Below are 7808 nucleotides of genomic sequence, written 5' to 3'. Positions count from 1 at the left end.
AAAGTAATTTTTGGTCAATCATGTATACTCAACTCTCATTTTTGTTATTTAAGTTCAATAAACATGAAAAACAATTATCTATTTTTAGTATCTTACCTTTTTTATGACGACCTTGACCATCTGAATCTATCAAACGCTTCCTTATTCATTTCGTGCTTTTTGATTGGTCCTCCGTGTTACGGTGTATTATTTAACCCCAAGGTCAGTATACTAAGTTCAATTTAAAAAGTGTCCATTTACTGGCATATAATCATAAAACTTGTGTCAGTGGTGTGTCTTGCTAAAGAACAACAGCCTTTAAAAAATCATATCCATACTAGTTTTAATGAACATTTTTAATGTTGTTTTCTGATTTCTTCTAACAAGGTAAGTAAACTAATAAGAGTATCTGACCTTCTATGCAATATAGCAACATTTGACCTAAATATTTTGATTCTAGAAGCCTTAATTTATATGCTTATTTTGTTTCTGTGTGTGTAGATATAAATTAATTTGCTCCCTAGAACAAAAGGATGCACATCACAAAGATATAATTAAACAAATTGCAAATGTTAATTGAATGTTAATTGGTCATTATATTTTGTCGTGTCACTTTTTAAGAATAGTATATAATGATAAATCTAACACGGAGCAAAGGAAATTTCGTCACGTGACATGAAAAAAATGGACGCCGGCAAATATGAAACAGGAAAATTTTACGAAAAAGTTGGATTTTTTTGCAAATTATGAATAAAAAGTGAGTTTTTTTTGTGTTTAATAGCAGAAGTAACAATGTATGGACACGATTTAGCAAATTATTCATGGATTTACACCTGTTTTTTTCTCATTTTCTGTTGATGAGTGCTAGCCTGCAAGTTGTCAAAACAGTTGCATAGTAATCGGATACGCACGCGATGCGCACGAGCGTATATTCTGTAGGCACGAAATGTATGAGAAGGCACTAATGAATGAGAAATGGGGATACATATTTCTTTTTCAGACCAGTTTTGCGTATTTTTCCTGATTTAACGGAATTATAACACGCCTGCTGACAGTTTTGTAATAGTTTCTTTTGGAAACCGTTTTTATCATTTTAAAGTTTATCTTATATCTTTTAACATATCTTTGTGAAGTGTTCTTATTAATTTAAATTTCAAATGTTAGTGTTGGATGGGATTTACTGATACAATAAAGTCAATATCAATTTTATCTCGCAGATATTCATCAATTGTTCATTGAATTGTTTACTAACAGCGATAAGATATTCATTAAACTGTTTGAATTGTTTGGATTGCTCTTATTCCATTCAAGTTATTTTGCTATTTTAGGAAAGCTGAATACAAAACAAGTCAATAAAATGTGACCATGAATTATTCGATTTCTTTTGCATTTAGTATAATTAATGGGAAGATATATATATATATATATATATATATATATATATATATATATATATATATATATATATATATATATATATATATATATATATATATAATATATATATAAATAAATAAAGGGAGATAATTAAATTCAATACAGTTATACTTTCCCCTGCGTGGGATCACTTAAGATACAAGTGGGCAGATAAATTGATAGAAATGAGAGAATATATACACACATACCACCACATCGATATACCAGTCCAATTACGGCACAGCGCCTAGCAGAACAGTCATGAAAGCATAGCCACTATTCATCCACCATCACAAAAAATGATGGTTTCAGAACAGCTTTATAAACAGTCACAAACTGCACTGTGTAATTGGACTGGCATATCGATGTGGTGGTATGTGTGTATATATTCCCTCATTTCTATATATATATATATATATATATATATATATATATATATATATATATATATATATATATATATATATATATAAGTACACATTTGTATCTATTACCATTGTGCTTCACTTGATTCAAGGATCTGTAAAACAGTTAACGACGAATAATGAATATCAAAGTTTCTATTCACCTTTAAAGTAATGCTTATTAGCTATGCATTCATTTGCCTAAACAGTATCTTATAATGGGAAGTATTTGAATATGATATATATCACCTCATGCAGTAGTTATTTTCCCCTTAGTCCCTATCAGTTGATTGCCTCCTTTAGTGTTTTTCTTGCGCTGCCTAAGTTTTCCTAAATTGAATTATTAACAATATCAACCCTCGACCTTGTTTTGTCATTGTGTCCTCTCCAGGTTTTGGTCGATGCCCTGCTGGGATTCGTCTCGCTGCTCCTTTATCAAGAGGAGAGGGGTGATTGTCTGTGTTCACTTCTTTGCTAATCTGTTTATATCTCTTCATATTTTGTTCACTTGTTTGGTATATAAGTGCAGCATTTAAATTTGCTGTCGTGTTCTCAATATTTATTGTCATGATCAAAAAAAGTAAGGGTCGACTACGTTTGACAATTCGTTTGTATTGTATTGGTTAACAATGATTTATAACAAATAATATAGAAACTGTTCGTATTTCGTGATGTGTATTCAAACGCATTTGTATCAATAGAAAGTGCTGCTTCTGCTCTTGTTCCCGTGTCATAATGTTCAATACAGGAGAAATATATTATACCATAGGAGGGCTTTACTGATCAGTGGGGCTTAAAAAGAAATTATTGCAAATCTTGATATTTGTTTGCACTTAATTTTCTCTGAAATGCTACAATTTGACAAATAAAATTTTGTGAGAGATAAATAAACGTAGTAGAATATGAAGAGTGTCGTAGAATAACCGATAGCAAAATGAACAATGAAGCTCGTGACTTATCATATTTAGATCATGATCAGTATTATTCAAGTTTATTTTGATTTCAGATATTTACGAATGATAATAATGTGGATAAGATGAATGTTTTAATGTTTTGGTTGAGATTATAGAACAAAATTCAACTTTCAGAACATGGAAATGGTGTTTAAATTTAGAATATAGAAAGGCCCGAAAATGTGTTGATCAATCGGTAGTTATGGAACCTTCAATGTGACACTTTCTTGAACTTTCTCAATGTCTAACAGTGAACTTTTGAAAAAGTTATGATTCAACCACATTTCCTTTTTATATTTACTTATCTGTTATGTATTCACTTCAAGTGTCTATTTGTTGACGGATTCTCACTTTTCTTAGATAATTTTATGTTTAATAAATATTGACATAATCAGTGTGACAGGGCTTTGAGTTTTTTGATGGCTTCTGTCACTGGATAGGTGGAATTGTCTGTTTAGATTAAACAAACTTTGCTGTTATTATGTTAATTTTATGATAACCATATGTTTACAGAGTACATCTACGAGTTCTCAAATATAAATTTCAAGAGATAATGTCATATCAATTTCGTCTTAAAGACGTTTATAAGCTGTGTTTTTTATGTAGGAGTTGAGAGAACGGCAGTGTTGTTAAGCTACTTTAAATACGTTGATATGTTATATATGGGGTACTCATAATGTATGTTATCTTTCTATCTTATTTTAATAATTAGTTTTGTTTCAATATGATTTGTTATTGTTATTAACAATATTTTTTTATAATTTCAAATGATAAAGTTTTAAGGCATGACTACTTTTTTGGCGTTATGATGATAACATTTACTTGTTGCCCCTTTATGTTTTGTTTATGTGTTTTATCTTTGGCAATCATTCACGAACAATTATTTGTAGTTTGTTGAGTCATATAATTAATACATGTTTTATACATTTTCTTTTTATAATTTTTAAAAGTTCCAACGAGACTCACTGGCATTGATAGCTATTACCTAAAAAAACTGATAAACAAATTAAAAATCAAAAGGATTTTTTTTTGTTCTGATTTTCTGAAGGTTCCGTAACATTCTCTTTTTATTTATTTATCTATTGTTTTGAGATAAAGATCAATATTTAAAATACACATAATAATGCATGCTTTTCAATTTAGAAAAATAAATAACTTAAGTCATTCAAAATATAACAATTGATGATAAACTGGTACGATGTGAGAGACAGAATATTGTGCCCCTATGTGCATGTTTCAATCACTTAGCGATTAGGTCGATAATCTCGTATACGAACATAACTTTCTCCCCTTTGTTCTGATAATGATAGTTTAAACACGTGTCGTTTCTAAAACAGTATAATTTAAATTTATTAAAAAGTTACAATTTACGACGAACTCTTAGTTTTACTGCATTTTCAAGTACTCTCTAAATCTAATGACCAACATAAGAGGTTGTGATAAATTAAAGCAAAGAAATTCATATTTGAAATCGAAGCGGTCATTACTTTTGAGTGTAAATAATTCATTATTTTGACATTTACCATTTACATTGGTAATTCTAAAATATTTTCGCTATTAACACACGTTACCTATTCAAAAAAGAAAAACAAGGAAGATGAAATGGGTTTTGTTTGTTTCATTGTAAGTTCATTTACGGCGCTAGAATACAGGTATTGGCTAATTAATTTTTATGCCAAAAGGATATAAACTGTATTTCAAAAATGTTTGAAAAAAAAACACACATTAATACATAATTCCATTGTTATGTTGTTCTTTGTTTTATTCTTATATACTATACGCTTTTTTACTGAAGAATCATACAATATCTATATGATATATATTTAATTGTATTTTCAGTGTACCGTCATAATGTGTGAGTGCTTTTGAAAAACAATAAACTGTGTTTGTTTAAGTAATATTTCAATCATTAATTATCTTAGCGCGTCAGTTCTGTCCTGCATCTAGTTCTCTAAATGTCTTCTACTTTTTCTGGCACAAAGTAGCATAATATTCTTTTTCGGAACATTTTATTCTGTTTTCGAAAAATATGCACGTGTATTAAATAATAAGAAATTGAGGCATTTGTGAGAATGGACCTTAAATGATGAAATCAAGGTATTTTTGCTGTTGGTAAATTTTATAGATTAAAATATTATTTCATAAACCTCAGCCTTATATCGTTTCAGCAACACTGTGTGGTTAAAGAGGCAGCTTCGTATTTGCTATTTACATTTGTATATTTCAAGTGTTTAATTATGAATATGACACCACTTTGTGACATCCATCTTGCACTTGTCTTGTTTAATCTCTACATAGAGACACTCAAGTTATTTACCATACTTTCATTCTCTTTCCGTTCTCATTCAATCACTCTTTACATCTCAATGTAAATAGATCTTAGTTGTTCTCTTGGTATATCGTGTTTGATTTAACAGCGGGGATTAAACTGGCTTCTCTCATTGATTGTATTGACAGACCTTTAAGTAAAACAAATACGAAATATTATAATTACTGTGCGTGATTATTAAGAATATTTATCAGACATTGTATTTCAAAATGTTTTATATCTCATGTTTGATCAATACAAAAGTGTGTGTAGAAAGTACCTTTGAATTATCAGATTGAAACGACATGAACATGTTTGCAAGAAATACTTTTCTTACAATGCAAAACTCTGTCAATGATATGTCATGATGTCAGTTAGTAAACAACCATGAAAAACCTACTCTGCTTTTGCTACTTCGAACCCGTGCATGTGTCGCAGGTGAAATGAGATAAAACTATGATAATATTCAGCTCTGAAAATCACGTGATGATCAATTGTTGTTGAATATGATTATAATTAATATGTAACCATAGAGTATAAATACACGACTCAGCTACATATTTTAAGAACTTGTCTGAGAAAGTGCTTAACAGTGCTTTTATCATTCTATAAAACTAATTAATAGTTGTTCTTATTTTCGGTATATATTAATTAAACAATCATGTTATTAAAGGTTACACATTGAATGAATTATTTGCTTTAGGTGATTTAAGGATGGACTGTACATTAAACGCTAGTACATACAAAATGTATATTAAGAACTACAGAGTTGCTATGTACTTTTTACACAGATAAAGAGTTTAATTATGACAAATTGACAAACACGCAACTCAATCTCTCACTTGTCGTGTCTCATCTTCATAAAGACAAATATATTCACCTCTGTAATGTTTATTTTGCTTTCATCTAATATTCTACCAATGTTATCTCATTTAACATTATTGTAATCCAGTCACTCACCGTGTATCAGAGCAAATACTCTCGTATCATCCTAGTGTTGTTTTGTATTTGATTTATATATTACCGGTGTTAATAAAGCACCGTGCCGGCTTCTATTGGTAACAATTATTGACATATAACTATTGAACAATGATTTGACAAAAAGCAAAAACGCACAGTTACGAATGAGTGTATAAAATATATATTCAACTGATACTGTGATATTCTACTGATATCATTACATATGAAGCATGTGAGTTGTTAGGTTTAATTCATTTACGATTATAGAAACAAGAGAACGTAGGATATATAATTATATACAAACGCCTGTAAATTCGGAAGAAAGATATTCGTTTCATTTAACTTTTAATTTTTAAAAGTTAAATCAACTTATTTCTCTAATGAAGAATACATAAAGAAAGAACGATGTGTTATATCTGTTGTATCAAATTGCACTTTTCTAATTATTATGTTAATTTATTAAAATTCTTTATCGATGTATTACATGATTGTCAGGCTAATAATGGATATTAACCTGAACAGATTTCCAGTTTTCAATCATGCATATACATTACATGTAAACAGTAATCTTTTGTGAAATTTTGAAAGCGATAGATATTTCGTTTAGCTGAAAACAGACTTTATTAAACAAAATGACATGATCATAAGAGTTCATCATTGTCTTCAGACAGAGGTACACATCATAATATTATTACGTCGTCATTAAAGCGGTTTTCAAACTTTCTTACATGTAAGGGAAACAGAGTTGTTATTAGGAATTTCAGTTGAAATGGTCAAAATGGAAACCTTAACGAATGCCTAATATAGAAAATATTGCAGGTTCAGTTTGATTATGTTCATGGCCATAGAGGTTAATGTGAGATATCGCCAAACCTTATAATTCATAAAATCGTCTTATATTTTTATAGCAAATGAACACATTTATGAAAACATAAGCGGTTAGTCATAATATGAATTTTCATTACAGTAAAAAATTATCTGGATTGACTTTTTAATAATTCAATATGTTAATTGTATTTGTATTTTTTAAATTTTGTATTGAATAACACTTTCCATTTTCATCTTGAGTGTTAAAATAGTCATAAATAATGTAACAAATCTTGATGACTATAAGATTTAAAAAAAAATAAAATAATGGACAATGTGCAAAATATATCAGAACATTCGTGAAATAATTCTTCTTCTATGTTTACTCTTTAAATAAAAGTAGTTTTATTTTAAAACAAAAACATTTTTAAACAAAATTTAATCAATTTGTCTCAAAATAAGAACAATTAAACATAAAGCGATCAAATTTCGCAGGTAGTTTTGACTTGATGATAAGTGTTTTATTGATTGTTGTGACAGATGAATGCCCGTGTGTCACGTTAAACATGAACATGATTTAACCCCCTCCATACCTTCCTGTTTAACCTTTCCTTTTTTGACGCTTAAATTATACGATTTTTTTTACATTTACATTATTGATATTTGACAAAATTTGCAAACATCATTGTTTATAATGTTTGTTTTAACCAGTGCTTATATCAATATAGCTATATTTTGCTCATTTAAATAAGCTGTTTTTAAGTTATTCATGAACGAACTGAACTTATCTTTTTATTCATCTTTTTTGGTAGAAGGGGAATTAATTATTAAATTATAGAGGATAAAACGGATTGAAACATTTTGTTATTCCCGACGTGCACCTATGATGAATCAATCTACTAGTCAATTACGAATATCGCTACAGTAGGCACACATTCCTGTTTCATTCTCCTGTCAATGAATACAATTTTGGTAATATGT

Source organism: Ruditapes philippinarum, unplaced genomic scaffold (genome assembly GCF_026571515.1).
Source record: "Ruditapes philippinarum isolate M1 unplaced genomic scaffold, ASM2657151v2 ctg848_1_1_1_1, whole genome shotgun sequence".
Taxonomy (NCBI): Eukaryota; Metazoa; Mollusca; class Bivalvia; order Venerida; family Veneridae; genus Ruditapes; species Ruditapes philippinarum.
The sequence above is the reverse complement of the archived record's forward strand: the minus strand, read 5'-3'. Positions refer to the sequence as shown.